Below are 20,651 nucleotides of genomic sequence, written 5' to 3'. Positions count from 1 at the left end.
CCGGGAGTTGCTAACTGTCTTGTCCAGCAGGTTTTCTGGGGCATGCCCCCCACAATCGACCATGCTGGCACCCAGCCATCCTGCATACTTGTCGTTGGGGCACTGGAGAAGGGCAACTCCCGGGCTGGGGGGACCTCCATCTCCCACTTTGTCCACAGCCCCAGGCCTCTGCCAAGGCCATCATGCCACCTGGGGGACTGTTTGGAGTCACAGACCGCCTGCTGTCTCTTGGAGGGTGGGGAGCTTAGGCTTTGTGTTTGAGTTCCCCCCAGGCTGGGCACGGCCCCCTGGCCTCCCCATGCCTGAGCCAGCCTCAGTGCCCTCTGGTGGCGGAGGGCAGACTGTGCCTTTGGCAGAAAGCTGGCCACAGCAGACAGAGGCTTAGAGGCGGGCTTCTCCCCCTTCCTCTCCTTTGCAGCCTGCCCAGGGTGAATAATAGACCCCAGAGCAAGGCACACTGGACACTCAGCCTACCTCCATCCTGCGACAGCTGTGTGGCCTCAACCTACTTAGCCCCTCTGAGCCTCAGTTTCTTTGTCTATGCAATGGGTGCTGAGGGTGGAGATAAAGTAGCAGGTAAGGAGCACCTGGGCCATGATCCAGCCGGGACAAGCCAGGGGGGCAGTTCTGGGCTGGGGTGGGGGCCTCGGCCTCAAGGGGCTATGGGGTGGGGAGAAGGTGGCAGGCCCAGCAAATGCTAGATCAGGGGAGGCCTCCAGAGAAGGGGCCAGGTCTGACAGAGGAGGTGGGGTGTGCTGGGAGGGGCTGGGGTGAGGATGTCAACGACAGGACAGGGGCTCAGGGCAACATCCAGGGTGGGGAGGAGTCCAGGGGCCACAAGGTGGCTGAGGCCCAGGGAGGCTGGGGGACAGGCGTGGGGGTGAGAACCTGCCGGCACAAGAACCAGGAGCCAGCCAGCCCTCCCTGGGATGTACCGCCCCTCACTGGACAGAAGGATGGACGAAGAGGCCTGCGGTCAAGGCAGCAGCCAGGGCGTTCCCATGCGGTCAGACCCACGTTGGCCCCTTCTCCAACCTGAGTTTCCCTATGGGAGGCTGAGGTCAGGAGTCCCGGGCTGCTCCGTGACCTCTGCAGGCTCCTCTTCCCAGGCCTCAGTTTCTCCATGTGCCCTCCTACCTCCTGAGGCACCACTTGACCCTTGCAGCAAATCACGGCGCCATCTACCTTCCTGAAAACAGAGGTCGCTCCAATAGCGGCAGCTCCAGGACCTCGTGCGGTGTGTAGAAATAGCCACGGAAACGACCCCACACCAGCATCCGCACAGCAAGACGCATGAGGCTGGGGCAGGACTGGGGCCCCGAGTCTGGCGGCTCTGGCCTTCTACCCCACCCTCCCCAAGTTGCAGCTCCTCCCCCCACCCTAAGGGCAGGCCCCTCAAAGTGCCAGGCGTGGGGACCCCTCCACCCTACCGGACGTAGGGCACTTACCAGGATGGGTGGGAGCCAGCCAGCAGGGCCAGGCAGGGGCCAAGGGTCAGCCTGGGAAAAAGAGAGAGGGAGAGCTTTCACTCTGGCTTCTCAGGGTCCTCAAACGCTCAGAATAAGATGCTTCGTATCAGCCCTTCCTGCAGGGCCTAGGTCTGCCCAGAGCCAGCCCTAGGACCCCCAGCCACAACCCCTCTCCTCTCTCTGAGCCTCACTCTTCTCTCCATACCTGGGGCTGGGAGCTGCCTTCCAGAGCAAAGTGGCCGGGATAGTACTGGGCCAAGGGTGCTGTAGAGGGTGGAGCCCTGCCTGGGGTCACCTGGGGTAATGGGCTACGTGTGGGTCCCCAAAGAGATGTGTCTAAGCCTTAGCCCCCAGGAGCTACGAATGTGACCTTATTTGGAAAAGGGACCTTTGCCTATGTCATTAAGGATCTCGTCCTGCATTAGCCAGATGGGCCCTAAATCCAGGAGCAAGTGTCCTTGTAAGAAGAGGAGATAGAGAAGGTCGTATGAAGACAGGGGCGCAGACTGAAGTGAGGTGCACACAATCCAAAGCCGCCACGGATTTCTGCAGCCGCCAGAAGGTGGGAAGGCAAGGAAGGGCCCTCCTCCAGAGCCTCTGGAGGGAGCCTGGTCCTGCGGACACCGGGATTTGGGACTTCTGGCCTCCAGGACTCTGGGACAGTAAATGTCTGTCGTTCGAAGCCCCTGGGGTGTGGTATGTTGTTAGGGCAGCCTTGGGAAACTATTATACATGGGGACCCCCCCCCTCAAAGTCCTTTCCCTGGACCAACTTCATTTGACGTCCTGGGTGCGTCCGGCAGGGAGAGGCTGGTTCTGTGGACAGCCTCCCTCCCCCCCGCCGTGGGCACCCAGCTGGACGGAGCAAGTCCGAGCTGGCCTCCCTGGCTGTGCACAGCCTCCTGCAGGCCTGGCCCCCCACTCCCCACCCCTCCCAAGCACATGATCAGATGCCACCTCCACCCACACCCACCAGACTTGCTGGGCCCACCTCCTGCCTCAGCCTCCTGCTCACAGCCCTGCCCAGCCCTTCCCTGGCACATGTCCACCATGAAGCAGAGGTCAGGCTGGTTCCCCGGCCAAGTATATGGGGTCTGGCCCCTGCTTCCTGCCCTGGGCCTTCATGCCCCATTGCCAGTACATGCAATCCCTTCTACCTGCAGACTAAATCCTCTCCAACACACACTCCCTCATCCTTGGAAAACAGAACCACCTACAACCTCACACCTTCTCTGAGATCTCCACATAGCCTTTTGCGCTCCTGTGGATATCCCCAGCCCCAGCACTCCCCACTGGCCTGGGTCCCTCTGAATCCCCAGAGCCGGGGTGGTGTCTAGCCCACGGCAGGCCAAAAACCAGATAGATGGATGGACAGATGGGTTCAGAGTCACGTCTACACACACGGCCATCCCCCTGACATGGGCTAGGCTGTAACCAGCACAGGCCTAGACCGTCCCTCGGAGCCAGAGTGAAGAACTCTGACTTAGGGCAAATCTGACCCTCCATGACACCGATGTCCAGGGTGGTCAGCTAAGGCCCATCCATGCCCCAGAACCTCGCCTTGGGGAGACGAGTGGCTAATTGCAAAACACAGAACAAGTCAACACATCGGAGCCTGCCAGGGTCCCCACAAAGACAGCAGTGTGCTGGGGCCGAGAAGGCGCCCCGGCATTTCTTGAGGCTACCCAGGGTAGAGGCAGGAGGCAGCCCAGCCACTCGTGTGTCCAAGGGCGAAGGAAATGAAGGGAAGGGCAGAAAGAGGCCCCATGCCCTGCTGCCCACATGGGGCGTGGGCTTCTGGGCCCAGCTGGGGGCAGGGGTGGGGCTTCTGCTCTGCGACACCTGGCCCTCAAGCTGTGTCCCCACACAAGACGCACAAAGCCCACCCATCCCAGGAAGCTGCAGCGGCCCACAGCACCCCGAGCCTTCCTCTCCCAGGCCAGGTGTGTCTGCCTCTAGCAAACACTCCCAAGCTGGGCAGCATGCAGAGCTGAGCCGGGGCCCTCAGAGTCGGGGCTGCCTGCGGGCCTCGCACCGGGGCAGAGCACGCTCCCGCTGAGTCGGGAGAGGGCAAGGATCCCCAGCCAGAGGCGGAGGCGGGGCCTGGCCTGGCAGGACGGAGGATGGCTGGAGCTGCAGGCCAAGGGGCCCCATCCGAGGGACGGACGAGGGACGAGGTTCACCGTAGGCCGTGGTGAGGGGCAGGCTGGGTCTGGGGGAAGCGCAAACAGGAGCCACGCTCCTGCCTCAAACCCCGAGCCAGCAAAGGCGGCTCAGGATTCACACTTCAGTTCATCACAACACAGACAAGTTTGCACCTTTTAATCACTTGAGAAAAAATTCTCCAGAGCGCTGATGTGTGGGTCCGGTCCCCCCCACCCCGAGTTCCTGGCCTGCTGCCCGTGGAGGCTGCCTGCCTCTCCTGTCAGCCTTGCCCCAGGAGTGCTACACCCAAGACAGGAGCTCGGTCCTGCCGGCCCCAGGGGCTCCCCAGAAGAGGGCCGCTCCACCCCCCACGGAAGGCAGGACAGCACAGCGGCGACTGTACAGGTGTCCCTGGGGACTCCTAAACTTGCGGCCCACTCTGAGCCTCGGCTTTCTCCTCTGAGGAGTGGGGCTGACGGCTCTGGTATGCGGTTGTCCCGAGGACCATCTGGCACGGCTGGTAGGCAGGGACACTCGAGGGGCACCTGGTCGCCGGCATTCTGTTGGCAACATCATCAGTACAGTCACGCTCGAAAGGGGAGCGTTCTCTCCAACCATCCCGCTCAGGGCTGGGCAACACCTTCCACCCGGCCCCGCTGGGTCTGGACCCCTGAGCACTCCAGTCTCCTTGCCCACCACTGGCCCTACTCCCAGCCACACTCCCACAGTGCTGGGAATTCCACCCAGGGGTGACTCCCAGCACACACAGGCCTCCAGCTACACGAGACCCCCCACCCCCCACCCCCCAGGGGAGTCTGCCCCTCCCTCCATCCCCCTGCCCCCCGCACTGGAGCATTTGCTGAGCATCTCCCTCAACAGCAGCTAGCGAGGACAGCCACCCCATGTCCATTTCCTGTGAAGTGCCCAGCACGGAGCCCGTACCGATGGCCCCCCCGCATGAACCACCGCACCCCCACCCTGACTCGCTGGGTGCCCGTAGTCTCCGCAGCATCCAGTTCCGGAGGCTCATTTGCTGAATTAAACCATTCATCTTGTCTCGAGTCCCCCTACTTCTCCATCCCTGGGGGCCTCTGGCTACATGACAGATGCCCAGTACGGGGGCTTTGGCGCCCACCAAGCAGGGCCTGGACCCCTCCCCAGAGGGACTTCCTCCAGCCTGTGTCCTTACCCACAAAGCAAGGTCGGTGGCCGTCACTGACGAGGCAGTGGAGCCAGACCATGCACCCTCACCTCCCAAGAGCCTGTGGGCCACGCCCGAGGCAGACACGGCTGCCCAACACTGCTGCTGACCTTCCAGGGGTCAAGGGAATGTGGTTGGCCGGGAGACCTGCTGAGCACCTCTGTCGGGATACCCAGAAACAAAGAGATCATCTCCTCTGAGGTTGGAGGCCAGCGGACCTCCGGCCAGATGAGGAGCCAATGGAGAGCAAGACTTCCCCCAGTCCAGCCGGCTCCCCCTCCGGCTGTCCTGGGCCACAGTGCCTGCTGCTCAGGTCATGCCACACTGACTCCCCCAACACTCACCGAGCCCCCACCCTGCGCAGCAGCAGAAGCCTCCAGAAGATGGTCTGGCACTGGGTGCTAGGCCTGCCTCCCTAGCCAGACGGGGCCTGGTCCCACCCCCAAAAGAGGGCCCGGTTCCTGCCACCAGCCCCAGGCCGGCCTCCTTAGGAACAAACCCTCCTGGGGACACCTCTCCCACACGTACATCCCACGTGGACAGACGCCCCACTTGCCGAGGCCGAGGCAGGGGGGTTATGAAGGATAGGATGCTTTCCTTCCTGTAGTCCCCTCTTGATAGAGAAGGCCAGGCCAACGGGCCGGGGCTGGAATGTCCACCCAGCACCAATATGGCAGCTCCATGGCCCACTCGATCCCCAGTTGCTGCAGGGTAAACGCTGCCCGGCTCCCCCCAGTGAGGAAGTGGAGGCTAAGCCGGCTTCGGCGCGGCCACCCAGCCAGCACTGCCCATGGGACCCACACCACATAGTCTGGCACCTCCTGCCCAGGCTAGCTCTAAGGGGGCACAGCAAGAGGAGGAGCCCCCGAGCCTCCTCTCAGAAAGGACAGTGGTTCCCACCTGGGCAGAACGCGCACCAGCCCAGAGGGCAACTGGAAGAGAGCCGGGGGCTCTAGGCAGCATCAGAGCTCTGGGCAGAAGGCTGCAGGGCACAGGGTGGGACAGACCATGCGGGGTGCAGGTGCACACCAGCCTGTCCTTGCGGGCTGAGTTTGCTTGTTTTAAACATGTCCAAGGCCCAGGGGGAGCCCAGTCAGGAGACATTTGGCCACAAGCTCTCACTCTGAGCCCTGCTCACCACTGCCAATTCCCACGGCGGGAGGGGGTCTGGCTCACCCTGGAATGAGGTCTGGCAAGAAGCAGAACCCAGGAGGCCTCAGAGTCTCCATCGGGAACATGGCCTGTCCCGAGAGCGGGCGGGCTCAACAGTGCAGGCAGGGCCAAGGCCAGGTGCTCCGTGCTCGGGCTGTGTGGACAGACAGGTCCACACTCCAGCAGAGGTTTTAATGAAGTGACGGAGCAGGCAGTTAGGCATTCCGGGAATAGCATCTCTGTCAGGAAGGGAGGGGCCCTACAGAGCCATGGCCGAACCCCACCGGATAGCTAAGAAAACAGAGCAGTAAGGGCCAGAGGACCGCCGTTGTTGTCCACCACTGGGCTGGGCTGGGCAGGGCAGGAGTCATGGGGGCCTGGTCTCTCCTGCACATAGCATTACCCCAACCCCTAAGTTCTCCTGGTATTGGGGCAGAGGGAGGCAGTCAGGGCACCACCACCTGCCAGCAAACACCACACCCTTCACCCCAGGATCCAGGCTGGCCTCACTCTCTATCTAGGGCTCCCAATCTGCTGGGGACGCAGCCATTTCTGACTCACATTCTTGTGACAACCATTCCACCCAGACATGGTGACACATCAGCCAGCACCCTCGGAGCAATCTTCCACATGAAGGAGCCAAGCAAGGAAATCACATGGAGGGCGTCACAGATAGGAAGCAACTTGTGCAAAGGGCCTGGGGTTGGGCTAGGAGGAGGCATGCACCTTCAGACAAGAGGAACAAAAGCAGGCTCATTGCAGAACTGAGTGTGGAGGAGATCTCAGACATGCCCCCGGGCAGAGCTCCCAGTCCAGGGTCCCATTCAGGCCTAGGCACCAGTCCCGGCTTCACTTATTTGCACTGGGGACGTGGCACAAGTCACTTTACACCTTAAGCCTCACTTCCTCATTCCCCAAATGGGCTCATCACTAATGGCACCCTGAGAACCAAAGAAGACAGTTCACAGAAACTCTAATACAGGCACTTGGCCCCCAGCACCGGGTCTCAGGGCCTCTGAGCATAGAGGACCCCTGCTCAGCCCAGATCTCAGCACGGGGGCAAAGCAACATGGGAACACAGCGGGGTTACCGAGGCCATGAGGCTTATGCTAGGGTGGGATGGGAGTAGAGGAGGCAGCCAGAGAGACCCAGCCCCATGGCTCCTTGCAGGGGCCAGAGGTCAACCATGATGGTCACACCATACAGACACCTGCTGTGTGCCCAGGCCAGGCCAAGCCCTCCGCACTGGCAGCTACTTGCCAAGGCATCTCGGGACAGGCCACCAGGGACACAGCCGTGACCGTAGCAGCCAGTGGCCCTGGCTGCTCTGCCATCCATCCCACTACCCATCGCATTAGTATCTTTCCTGCCACGCACTCCTCAGCACTTTACCATTCAGCCAGTCAGGGTCCCTGGGTCAGGGCCCAGGGGCACAGGAGGTGTGGCCCCCAGTCTGGATCCTCTGGCCGGGGGTCTGACCACTGTGGGTCCCTGGAGCCCTCACTCACCAGGAACCCCAGTTCACCATCTGTCCAATGGGGTTCCGGCCTCCCACACCCCTGCCCCAGGCCAAGAACCCAGCACCTGAGTCCACACAAGAGTCCCTTCCCTCCTCCTGCTCATTAAAGACTTTTAGAGTCAATTCTTCTGTTTTAATTCACTTGCTGTTATCCTTTTATCCCTAATGCTAACATTTCTAAGCTGTTTTCAGACCACTTTCGTTTTTAACACTATTGATTAGTTTTGACTCTTTGAGATTTTATTTTATTCCATTGTCTTTTGCTTTTGGTCACATTTTACTTATTAGTAAATTTTATTTTTTTTATTTTTTAAAGATTTTATTTATTTAACAGAGAGAGAGTAAGAGAGAGCACGAGAGCGGGGAGGGTCAGAGGGAGAAGCATACTCCCCGCAGGACTCGATCTCTGGACTCCAGGATCATGACCTGAGCCAAAGACAGACGCTTAACGACTGAGCCACCCAGGTGCCCCTCGTTAGTAAATTTTAGGTTGGCCTCGGGAGGTGTCACACGTGGGCAGGGTCTGGCCCTCTCACTGGCTACCTCCTGGGGTCACCCACAGGCCGGGAGAGGGGGCACTATGGTGTCAGGCCAGCCCCCTGCCTGGGCTGCAGTGGACAAGGTGGGGGGGGGGGGACGGGCTGCAGCCACTCCCAGGCCTGGGCACAGAGACAGGGAGACAGGGACAGGCCCAGAAGGGAGGGAGCTGGAGAGAGGACACAGGAAGAGGCAAGGCAGAGGGGCGGAAGAGGGAAGTAGGATCAGGCCAGCACCCCCCCCCCCCAGAGGAACTGAGAGCAGCGTGTTCCTCCTCCGCCTTGGGAACCCCAGGCCTGGGCGCTGGACAAGATGACTCACGGTGGCTGGCCCCCACCCGCACCCTCAGCGCAGGCCCACAGAGGGACCAGACTGTTCCCAGGAGCCCTCACACTGCCCCATTGTTCAGAGGCCCAGTGAGGAAAAAGGTCTGGCAGGGGCCCAGGTTGGCAGGGAAAGGGGCCCAGTCCCCAGTCTCCCCCACCCCTCCCTGTGCAATTTAGGCCCTCCATGGGGGGGGGGATCGGGTCTCCATCCAGCCATCCCACTGTCCTCCACACTGTCCCCTGTCCAAGGCCAGTGGTCCTGTGAGATCCTGCACCCAGGCCCACCCCCCTGTTCCCCCGCCCCAGATCCTCGTGGCTCTGAGCCGCTGTCCCAGCCACAGCAGACGGGTGGTTCTCCCAGGTGACTGCACTCAGGCTCGAGTTCAAAATCCTGACCCGGCTGGCGCTCAGCCAGGCCATACACCTCACACACCCGACCCCAACCTCCTCACGCTATCTCCACCTGACAAACTCCTGCCTGGTCTTCAGCCCCAGCTCAGATCATCCTAGGACACTTCCCGATGCCCCACAGTCAGGCCTGGAGGTTCTCAGAGTCAGCAGAGCTGGAAAAGAGGGCCTCTGGTGGGCGCTCACCCCACTGCTGCCTCGGGGTCCCGGGCCAGGCCCTTCCTGATGTGGAAGGCTCCAGTCAGACCCCCAAACCCGTATGGGCCCGTGGCCAGGGCTCTCCCGTCTGCCCGCCTTCTCTACGTCCTAGACCCCGCACAAGACCCTTGGAAAGCTTCATCAGACCCCGCAGGCCAAGCGCCTGCCTCGCCCTGCCCCTCGGGGCGCCATGGACACAGCGAACACTCTCACCTAGCACTCAGTCAGGCCCGCAGAGTGCGGAGGCTTCTGCTAGTCAGCAGAGCCAGGAACCAAGCTCTGGAGTGCCAGCCTCCAAGGCCTCCTCCCGGCAGAGAACCTGCCACGAGGCTGGGGCAGCCTGCACTGAGTGGGGAGGGGGTCCAGCTCGGGGCTGCTACAGGAACACCCTCCCCTTCCCTAGGGAGACAGCCACGGGGTCATGCCACTGTGGGCCAGAAAAGCCAACAAAGACGACTGGGGTGCAGAGTCAGTACCACCAGGGCCCAGGGCTATCCCAGGCTTACCAGCTCTGTCTCTCCCACAGCCCCAGGGGTCCCTCAGTGAGGGGGTCACTGACTCCACCCGAGTCAGCGGACCCCTTGTCCCCACCATGAGCCTAGCCCTCCTGCAGGTCTGACCCTCCCCACACACTTCCACCCACGCTTCCCCACAGCCATGGCTGCAGGGGGATGGGGTCTGTGGGAGGGTCTCCAGACCTGAATGAGCTTTGAAAATAGAAACCAACCCCTGCTCGAGACCCTCCCATGCCCCTCGGCCTGACCTCTGCACGCCCTCTGCCTTTTCCAGGCCTCTCCTTTAGAGCCTCCCCACCAGCACACCTCGTGGGACCCTTGGCCTGGCCCCCTCTGTCCCCTTCCTATCCCACCTCATGGAGGCCCCACCATGGATGCCCCCACAGCATCTCCCGTGCCAGTCCTGGGAGCTGCCCACTAGCAGGGCCAGGACCAGCAGGCCAGGCACCCAGCAGGGCTCCGTGCAGGGCAGGTCTTTGAAGGGTACATGACTCAACATGGAGGCCATTGGCTTGGGCTTCCTGAGGCCCAGACCCGGAGCAGCGGCCCTGCAGTGCCTGGCTGTCGGGAAGCTTGGCGCAGGGCCTCCCAGATCCCCTCAGGAGTGGCGTCTCTTTCTCAACTTTCTTCCTTCCCCAGCAACTTCCTGCCCCACAGTCGGCACTGCTACCACCGACCACAGCATTGTACCCTCCGGTCGCAGTCTCAGGAAAATGGGAAGACTGGTTTCAGAGAGTTCCCGCCCCAGGGGGCAAACCTTCCGAACCCAGAACGGGTCAGGGCCACCGAGACGGGCTCCATTCTGGCTCCATTGTGGACCACTGGAGCTGAGGCCTAGGTGGGCAGCACCCAGGGCCTGCTCCTAGCCTGGGACTCTCTCTGTACACCACCACCAGACCAGAGACAGACCCCCAACAGAAGGGCCAGGCATGACCCTCCTCTGGCAGCCGCAGCCCATGGTCTGGAACCAAACTGGGCTTGGGGGGGGGGGGGTTACTCCAGAGTCTTCTGCCTCCATGGCCCACCCCCTAGCAGCTCACTGTGGCAAGGAGCCGGCACTGGGAACCCCAGGCCTGGCCCATACCAGGCATCAGAGTGTCGCTGGAAGGTCCCCCAGAGGAGCGTTTCCTCCCTGAGCGGGATTTGAGAGAAGACAGGCGGCAGAGGGGAGGAGGACTGTGTGAAGGAAGGGTGACCAGTTGGGGCTCCAACACAGACGAGGTCCTGGGACAGGGTCGGGTGCAGGGTGGCAGACGCCGTAGCCTGAGCCTCTAGTGCCAAGCTCCCTCAGCTCTGACAGGAGCTGGGCGGGTCAACAGGAGGCCTAGGTGGTCTGACCCCACCTGCGGGGGCTCTGAGGCCCTCTTATAGCCGGGTCACTACCATGCAGCCTGCTCAGCGCCAGGCGGCCACCCTGCATTCCTAGCGGGTTTGGGCCCCTCTGTGACGGCAGCAGGAAGCCGCTTCCCATCCTGGGCTGAGTGGTAGGAGACGCAGCCCCTCCGTCCTCTGCCTGCCCAGCTGACCCCTGACCTGCCTGCCGGGCCTGGCTCCCAGCCCTGTGTCTGCCCGGCCATCAGGAGACCCAGGGAGTCAGGACAAACTGCTCATCCCTTTCTGGCCCCAATAGGAGAGGGAGCAGCTGGATCAGGGAGCGGCGTTCTTCAGGAGACAAGGTAGGCGCCGAGTCTCTTGGCACATGTCCCTCCCGTTCTGACACAAGGCTGTCCTCCTCACACCTGTCTGTTCATGGCTTGGGTCCTTCCTCGCTGCCCTCCTGCTGACGGCACATCCAACCCCACTTCAGGGACTGGCTCCCTGGGACCCAAAGAGCAGGTTCCCACAATGGCCTGCAGTTCAGGGGAGCCCGGGCTGACCCCAGTCCTGGCCCTAACATATGTCTCTGGGAAGCAACAGCCACATTTATGGTGGGGCCCAAGGACACCCCACCCGAGTCTCCCGTCTGTACCATGCTGGGGCTACAGAGAGCATCTGGAGCCCGCGGCCGGGGCAGGGTGGCCGGCTGGGCTGCGGACTACAGTGGGAACCCTTCAGCAAGGCTGTGGCACAACCACCACGATTATCTGATCGGCAACTGCGCTAAGCGGGGCAGCGGAGGCCTTCCAGGATGACGGAGCGCATTTGTCTCAGACGCTGAGCGGACAGTTAAATGTGGGCAGGTCGTAACAAGCCAGCTTCAAAGAGGGCCCGGCCCGCCCGCAGAACCCGGCCCCACCCGGTGCCACCTGCCTGTGCGCTTCGGGCCTTCGGGAGTTTCCCAGATGCTTCTCAGTGGGAATTCCCACTGGGAGAGTCCACAGGCTCCCTCAGCCTCCTCTGGGCCAGGTCGATGTGGGCACTGGCATTCAGACGTGGCCCTGTCTCTCAAGAGTTCCCAGCTGGGCAGGGGGAGGCAGAGAGGTAACCATGGTGACCAGGAAATGGACTGGGGGGGGGTGTAGCAGGGTGGGCCAAGGGCTGAGCTGGTACCTGTGGCGTCTGTCTGCCAGCAAGTCTTGCCCTCCAGCCTGTGGGCCGGTCTACTCCCGGGGCCCACGCTGAGCCCAGCCCTGGTACCCAGAGTGCCCAGCAGAGGGCTGGGGGCAGAAGCTTTCCGAAGGGTGTCCACCTTTGCTCCAGAGACAAGAGCTGGCGCAGGGTGGCAAAGGCCCAGGCCCCCAGCCAGAGCCCCAAGTGGAGTGTGGGGCCAAGCCAAGGCCCCATCCTGGCATTCCGGGGCCCAAGGTTGACCTTTGACAACCCCCCCAACCCCACTTTGCTGGGGGCAGCCAGCAGTGAGGGCTAGGGGCTGGACCGGCTCTTCCTGTAGCTCAGGGCAGCGGGTGGGGCCTCAAGGGCAGCTCGGGGGTATGAGAACACAGGGCTCTCAACGGCTACAGAGCAGAGCTGCTGGATTACAACACCACTTCAGGCAAGGCTGGAGAACATCCGCAAAATGGAGCTGTCAAAGATGCGACCTGTGCAGCGTCACAGGCAGGGAGGCCCTGCCTGGGCCTGGGGGTGCGGCCTCGATGGGGCCCCACAGTGAGGGCTCCTCGGCAGCATCTCATTTACTCTTCCCAAGGATACCAGCAATTAGCACTGGTTTCATCCTATTTCCCAAGGAGGGAACTAAAGCCTAGAGTCGGTCAGACATGAAGTGGACACAGGCCGCTCTTGTGCGGGGAAGGGGGTGCCCCTCTGCTTCCGTGCCAGCCCTGAGAAGCCCCCCGGAAGCCTGGCGGGCTGGCTCAGTGTCCCCACCCCCACCCCATGGGAGAACTCACACCATCACAGCACACACACCACGGTCGGGAGCTGTCACGCATCAGTCTGGCTGACCCTGGGGCAGGACCTCACTCCCTCTGCAGGCTCCAGCAGGCAGGCACCCACACCCCACCCAGTGGCCTGAAACAGGCATGCTTGGCAGTGGGCCATCCCCACCCTGGGCTCAGCAACCGCGCAATAAACATCTGATTCACAAGGAAACAGAGGGCACTTCTCGGAATCAGAGTGTGGCTACAGGGGATAGGGGTGTGGATACCACAAGGGTGCCCTGCCAACTCCTCAGGCCCCGTTGACCTCCCCAGGACACAGCCTCCAGAGACCAAGCAAGTCACACCATTCAGGGAGCCTAGCTGGCAAAGAGTTCTGGAACCCAGCATGGCCAGCCCACGTGGGCCAAGGGTCAGTCCCCACTGGGCTTTGGACCAGGGGTGAAGGAAACACCAGTCCTGCCAGCAGGTTCCATCACGGGCTGACCCTTCAGGTGGCCCCAGGTGGCCTCAGAATCTTTGGTGCCTGGGGAGATGGAAGGAGGTGGGGGGGAACCTTTGTCACCTCAGGCACAGTGAGCCCCCCCCCAAGGAGAGCCAGCTGGCCTTGCACCTGTATTGCTCCTAGCGTTCAAGTGCAGCTCGGAGCCTAGTCCCCAAGGCCAACTCCATCAGTGTGACCCAGAGCCAGGGGCTTCCACCACCTGAGGATCAGGAAGGGGGATTCACGAAGGAGGCACAGGTCTCCCGGCCTGGGGCTGAGAGGCAGCTCCATCCATCCCTCTGGCATCCTCCTGTCTGTCCTCCCATGCACAGGCCTGCGGGGTGCGAAGGATGGGCTCGGGCAGCAAAGCTGAGCCTGCCCGCCTGAGGCTACACAGAGCCCAGAATGTTTTTCCCACCACCTCTGGAACTTAAGTGGCCCACAGCCTGTAAATGCCCAGTCAGGACCAATGGAGAGATCCAGAGACCTCTGGAGAGGGGCCACCAACCCTGGGGGAGGACTTCGGCATTCTGAGAGCCCCTCCCTCTGCCTCCCAGGCCCCTCTGCCCTTTCACCCATTGCCCCCATTGCCCCATCCATGTCCTCACCTTTCCCGGCGCACACCAGGCCACTCTGGTCAAACTGGTCTGCCACCCTCCCCACTGGCAGCCTTTGGCTCAGTCTGTCCCTGCCTCCATGGCTGTCACCACAGCTCAGAGAGCAGCCCTTCCTCCTGACTGCAAACCCTGATCTCCAGGCCACCTGCAGCCCACCCTCCCCCAGCCAGGCTGCCCAGGGCAGGCCCCACTACCTACGGTTACTTAAGAACCACGAACGCCTGCACCTAGGTCTTACTTAGGTCACTGAGCCTCGGTATCTCACTACGGAGTTTTAAGGACAGAAGCCAGGAGGACCCAAGTGGCCCTCCAACCCTGGCCACTCCTGACAGATTCAGGCCTTTGCCCAAGCAGGCGGGGACTAGGAGCCTGCCCTTTGCCGCAGACCTCTCCATGCCTGGCCCCACCCCTATTCCCAAGCAGAGGTGGCCCAGCTGTCACCAGCCCTGTGGACATTCAACCCCCACTGTGAGGCAGAGGCTCACTAGCACAGGTTACAGAAAAAGAAGCCAAGGCTCAGCACGAGACCTCCTGGCCAAGACCGTGCAGCCGGTAAAGGCGGGTGGCCAAGTTCAAAGCCAGGACCTAGCCCCTCTGTGACCAAGCTGGATCATTTCATCTCTCTGTTCCCTCAGGCCTCCCATCTGCAGGGCTGCACGCGTGCCTGCATCCGTGTTGGGGGGTGGATGGCAGGGGCTAACTCAGCACCTCGCTTCCCTCTGTCCACCTGAACAGGAAGGGCCAAAGCAGGTTTGCCTCCCACCCACCCACCGTCTATCTCTCCCAGGTCAGCCTCCTTGACTCTGCAGGACCCTGTCCCCACCCCTCTTCCCAGAGAGCTGACAGGGACTGGCCTGGACCACCTATCCAGCTGTCTGCCCATCTGCCTGCTCTCTTTGCCCAGGGTATGCTCCAATATGGGACACAGAGCCAAGTTTGGGTAGTGGAGTTAGGGAAGGGGAGATCGACAGAGTCTTTACCCCTCGGAGCCACCATCCTGGCCCCCTGGCCCACCAGGAGTGGAGCCCCCACTCCCAGGGGCCCCCTGGGTGGGTGTTCTGGGTAAAGGACACAGGGGCAGAGATTCCAGGAGGAGATGGAGCCCAGTCCCCTCCTCTGCTTTTGAAGAGCCTGGCCCAGAGAGGACAGGAGACTGACCCAGGGTCACATGGAGTCAGTGCTGAGCTGGACATAAACCGGGAATCCTGCTCCCACTCCAGGATTTGCCCTGTCCCCTTGGACCTCCGACCATTGAGAAAAAAATCCGACACATTTCATCATCATCGCCATCACTGCAAGGAACATCTCATGAGCTCTCGTTGTGCTGGGGGCTGGCTACTCCCCTCCTAAGCAGATCCCGTGTGTGTCCCATACGCGGGCTCCCGAACGGTCCCACAGAGAACCCTCATGCTGGGCCCGGCCGCTTGGGAGGGGCATTGTACTTAGTATGGCCATCCGGCTGCAGGCACAGACATCAGCAGCCTTGGCAGATGAACAAATGAAGGCACAGGGAGGATGTGAGGCACAGATGTGAGGCACTCCTGGGCACAAAGGGTGGCAGAGAGGGCAGGCTCCAGGCTGACACATCGCAGCAGGACTCAGTCCCTCCCAGCACTCTCAGAGGAAGCACACTGTCCCTACCACTCATCAGGGGAAGCCAAGGCCCAGAGCAGCAGGAAAGAGCTGGGCTGCTGGGAGGGACCCAGCCCACATGCCAGAGGCTGTCCCCAACCCCAAACTCTCCCATCCACTCTGCCCTTCTCTCTGACACTCACTGTTCCCCCAATTAAGACTCGCAGACTCCCCAGGGCCACGGGGCTATCAGTCACTCACACTTCGGTGTGAATCAGCTCCAAAAGTCAGCTTTCCTCCCACCTTTGTTGAGCTGAGGGAAGGAAAGTTTGGATTACCAGGACGAGGTGGCGGGTAATTCCCCCTCTGAGCCCTCAGAGGCCAGGTCCAGTGGGTCGCGTGGACGGGGGTGGGGGGCTGTACAGCCCACGAGCCCCAGGGGTCTGGGGAAGCGGGGGTGGAGGGTGGGGGCCGAAGGACGAGAGGGACGCGGGACAGACGCGACGCAACCGCCCTCCACCCCTAGGCCTCCGGTGTACACAGAGCGCTCCCCCGAACCCGCACGCTTCCTCGGGCAGCGGCGCCGAGGACCCTGGCCCGGGGAACCCCGGCCAGTCTGGGAGACGAGATTGCGCCCCACCCGTGCCTTACCCGCGAGGCTCTGCTCCCGGCCCGCGAGCCCTCGGTCCCGGCGGCGGCTCCCCGCTCCGCCGCCAGGCGCTCCCGCCCGCGGGGCCCGCAGCCAGGCTGCTCGGGCCCGCCCGGGTCCGTCCCTTCGTCCTGGCCCCGCCCCGCCCACGCCCCGCCCACGCCCCGCCCACGCCCCGCCCCGCCAGCCTGGCCCCGCCTCCCCAGGCTCTGGGCTACGCCCCCATCTGCGGGCTACTTGGCTCGCGATAGCGGCGGGATAGGTGTGAGCTTGGGCGCGGGGCGGGGCTCGGGACCTCGGCCTGCGAGGAGCCCCATTCTTTCCCCACCCCCGCTCCCGGGGAGGAGGAGGCAGGCGGTCGCTTCGGGCGTGGACACACCATCTGTGCACAGCACACAGTAGGTGCTCAGTAAATGCAGGCGAGTGAACAAATGAGCAGCGTTTCTGTTCCTTGGGCGAGACCGTCCCGCGACACCTGTGGCCCTAGGGGAGGTGCAGCTGCTCCCACCCCCCTACCCCCGCCCCGAGATCTTGATCCTGCAGGAGGAGGTGCTGTGTGTCCCTGACCCCACCCCTGACTCATGGGTCTGATTCTGACCGGGAGGTGCGGGACAGGGGGTTACGGAATGAACCCTTCCTGGCAGAGGAGGACTTGCTGGGAACTGAACCTCCGGAACCTCGCCCTTGTTGGGAAAGAGCCTCAGGGCACCGTCAGCTGCTTCCAGACTGAGACACAGCCCTTTGAGCAGGTCTGGACTCCCACGGCCCAGGGGTCTGGCTGCGGGACTGTGAGGCTCAGGAAACAGGGTACCTCACTTTGCCTCCTGGGAAGCTCCCAACCAACAAGGTCCCTCCCCATATCTGAGGAAGGGAGGGAGGCATTAGGGTCCAGTTTTAGACCCAGAAAACCCTGTTTAAGGGGCAGGGTGTTAGTGGAGGAAGGGGCTTGGCAGGTCAGGCCTCATAGGGGAAGGACCTTTCAGAGAGGAAATAGCTTCCCCCGGGAACCGTAAGGGCCAAGTAGGCAATGTGAGCTGTGGAGAGAGAGTGAAGGTGTTCCAGGGAGAGGGAGCAAGGCCTGCAAGCTTGTAGGCGAGTGGAGGCTTCTGGGGAAGGGGCCCCAGTGCTTAGGGCTTGAGGAGCAGGAGGCAAGACTGATTCGTCCCTACGAGGAGTGGGGGCTGGATCCTGGCCCTAGAGCCTAGGAAGCTGTGAGCAGAGGAAGGACGGGATCTGGCTGGGGGCCCGAAAGGGCTGGCGGGAATGATGAGGGAACAGAAGGCTAGCTGAAGACAAACCATAAGCTGATGCCCTGCAACCTCCCCCCACCCCCGACTCTTGGGTGGGACATGCGCGACATTCTTCCAGGGATCTCCCAACTATCTTAATGTTAATACCTTGCTAATCCCCCTTGCTAGAGGGAAAAACAACCTTAACTTGACAACGGCAAAGCCTCAGGTATCTTGTAGGTATGAAAGTTCTTCTGAAACCTCTCTTTTCCTTACTTCCCCCAACTCCTGAGTATATCATTACCACTCCTCAAGACCCTGGGGCAGCAGCGATTTCTGCCCACGGGTCCTGTACCCGTGCTTTAATAAAACCACCATTTTGCACCAAAGACGTCTCGAATTCTTGGACGTCGGCTCCGGACTTCACCCAACAAACCTCACCTATATTCCAAAACCACATCAGGAAGAGCAGAACACCAGCCCAGCAGAGGCTGGGCCTCACCCAAGTGGGAGGCTAAGGTCTGCCTCTCTGTGTTGCACTGGGCATGAGGGGCCAGAGTCCAGCAAGGGGAAATGCCTGGACTGGCTGCTCTGAACGAGGCAGGGATGCGGGCATCCAGGGGCTGGGTTTAGGTCATGCTGAGGCTGAGGTCCCTGGGGCCTTAAGGAGACCTAGCCAGGAAAAGGGGGTGCCTAGTGGCAGCTGGACAGAGCTTAGGCACATCACTGTCCTCCTGTCCCAGAGCTGCCTGGCAACGCGTCCCGGGCCCCAGAAAAGGGAGACCTGGCTGTAATAGCTCACACGTCCACCGGCAAGATACACTCGAGATCAGAGAAGTTATCCAGAAGTGCAGGGGGAGTGGGAGAGGCTGGAAAACCAAGTGGCCAGGCCCTGAACCCAGGCATGGGGGAGAGGCCCATGTCTACCAGGAGGAGACCAGGACGAAGACAGAAGCACTGGAGAGGAAGGGGCAAAGTTAGGCAAGGGGTGGCCAGAGGCAGGTAAGTCTATGGGAAAGCCTTTAACCAACAGGGCCTCAGTTTCTCTATCTGTGAAATGAGGGTGGGGGCCATCCACTGGAGAGTTGGCAAAAGTTTGGTGGAGGATAGGAGCAAGCAGGAGCCTGGCACCCCAGCCCTTCAGCCCCCAGGGTTGATAGATACTCCCCCCCCCCCCCCCCGCCCCCGGCCCAGCACCACCCCTCACCCCGCCCCCCATCTGTGACTCCACCCTCCACAGCTGAGTCTGGCTCTCAGTGCTCCACTTAGACCCCAGAGATTCTGAAATTCTGCCCCTCCAAGCCCACAGAAGTGTTGTGGAAGTGGTTGGGTCAGCCACCTTTAGCACCCCACACGGTCACCTTGCTCTCGGAACAGGGATCCCTGCCCAGGAGGCTCAGCACTGGCTCAGCCAGGCTGGAGCTCCTGACAAGGGGGCTTCCTACCCCATGGCTGGACAGATGTGTTTTCTGATGGTTCAGCAGACCGAGTGCCAGCCCTCTGCTGGGCCTGGGCGACCCCAAGGCGACGCAGGGAAAGCCCCGCTCTTGCAGCCCACAAGAAGGAGTAGACACCATCGTGTCAACTGTGAGTGAGTGACCTCCTCCTGGAGTGGGTGGCTGGGGAGGCGGATAGACCAGGAACAGAGTGGAAAAAAGCCAGACATCTTTGCCTCCAGCCAGAGCACGGCAGCAAGGCAGGTCGGGCAGGGGCTCGTTTCAGATGCCGCATCCCCGGGTGACGGATGGCGGAGAGGCCGCATCGTCCGGGTTGTTGCAGACAGTCTGGACAGACCAAGTATCCCAGAGAGATGCCACCTGCGAATGCAATCGGCCTCTGTGTGCCGGGCGTCTCGGCCAAACGGGGGACAAGGTGCGACCTCCAGCTTGGAGAGAATCGAAAACTCACCTTGCTGCTGTCCTTCCTCACCAGTGGGACTCCAAGCCCGGGGGCAGGGGTACGGGGGGGACCCTGGCTGGGCCCTGGGCGCAGCTCAAAGCTGCCGGTCAAGCCAGGGAGTACAGGAGGCAGCAGGCAGAGGAGCTGGGTACCCCGGGGGTCCCCCGCAGGCACTGGCGGGCGGGCACGGGTGAGGAGCAGGTCTCACCTGCTGGGGAGGGTGTGCAGGTGGGCCGGGCTCTGCAGGTGAGGAAGATGAGGCGATGACGAGCTGTGGCCGGCCAGGGGAGACGAGGGGGCAGGCCTCCCCAGAGCATAACCTTGCGAAAGGCGTACAAGTCACGCCGGAGCCACTTGCGGAGCGCGGCTGGTCCTGCCGCACCCGAGACGTTGCTGTGGCTGCTGACTGGGTGGCCCGGGCAGGGCCCAGCACATCTAGAGGCCGCAGCAGTCTGGGGGTGGGGGTGGGGCAGGACCTTGATGAGATTAAGACGGGGTGGGGGCAGGTTCTGCTGCTGGCCAGGAGCCATCCCCTCCCCCAAAGCCTTGCAGCTGCCTGAGTCCTGACCGTGCCCAAAGCCACACCGCTGGTGCCAGGCTCTGTGCTGGCCACCAGGCTCAGCACGGACTCACCAGGCTCACGGTTCACAGCCCGCTCACCATCTCTGCCTGGGCATCTCTAAGCATCTCCAGTTGAACACATCCGAAAGCAAGCCCCTCATTTCCCCTGCCCTCCGCATCTCCGGCCTTGTTCTTCATGCCTCTCCTCTTCTAACTCCGGCTTACCCTGCCTGCCTACAACCCAGCCCCCCTCACACCCTCACCACACCATCCTCTCTGATCTAGTCTCCTGTCCCTGCCCTTGCCTCGCAGTATCCAGTGTCACACCAGAGGGATTTAGTCGTGATGCCAGTTAGATCATGTTACATCTCCAGTCTGGAACCTCCCAGAGCAAATGCCTGAGTTCTCACTGTGGGCCCTGCCACTACAACACTTCTGTTCTCTCTCTGAGCTTCTCTCTCCCCAGTGCCCACCCCCCCCCCCACCCGGGGCCACACTGGCCTTCCTGCTGCTGGGGAGGGAGGCTGAGAGGGAGGGCTGGGCCTCCAACACACCGGGCACCTTCCCACTCCAGGGCCTTTGCACTTGCTGTTTCTTCCTAGATGAGTCTTCCCCCAGATTTCTGTGTGGCTCACCTTCTTACTTCCCTCTGTCTCTGTCTTAGTCCCACTTTCTTAGACAGTGCTCTCCTCATTTTTCTTTTTAAAGCTGCCCACCATCCTCATGCTCCCTCCCTCCTCATCCTCCTCTGAACCCATATATATATATATATATATATTTTTTTTTTTTCTTCCTCTTCCCCTAAACCCCTGTATACTTGTATTGGTTATGGCTGGGCCCTCCGGAGTGTCATCTTACAAGGTCAGGACCGTGCTCGCTTGACTCACCGCTGCTTC

The 20,651-nt window shown here is 61.8% G+C and overlaps 1 protein-coding gene across 3 annotated transcripts in view; it reads right to left on the bottom strand.

Moving 5' to 3' along the window:
* The window catches only part of SH3BP2 (SH3 domain binding protein 2), a 34,041-nt gene extending 17,878 nt beyond the window's left edge, over positions 1 to 16,163 (bottom strand). The window contains exons 1-3 of one of the 3 annotated variants that reach the window (XM_026486030.4): positions 16,069 to 16,156; positions 15,679 to 15,730; positions 1,449 to 1,499 (exon numbers count right to left, since the gene is read on the bottom strand). The gene's annotated coding sequence lies outside the window, so the exon portion shown is untranslated. Of the gene's footprint in view, positions 1 to 1,448; positions 1,500 to 15,678; positions 15,731 to 16,068 lie in introns of all 3 variants that reach the window. The other 2 variants (XM_026486029.4, XM_057309760.1) reach the window with 2 other exon arrangements.
* Between the last annotated feature and the right edge of the window lie 4,488 nt (positions 16,164 to 20,651).

The sequence above is a fragment of the Ursus arctos genome, unplaced genomic scaffold (assembly GCF_023065955.2).
Source record: "Ursus arctos isolate Adak ecotype North America unplaced genomic scaffold, UrsArc2.0 scaffold_9, whole genome shotgun sequence".
In the NCBI taxonomy this organism is placed as follows: Eukaryota; Metazoa; Chordata; class Mammalia; order Carnivora; family Ursidae; genus Ursus; species Ursus arctos.
The sequence above is the reverse complement of the archived record's forward strand: the minus strand, read 5'-3'. Positions and strand labels throughout refer to the sequence as shown.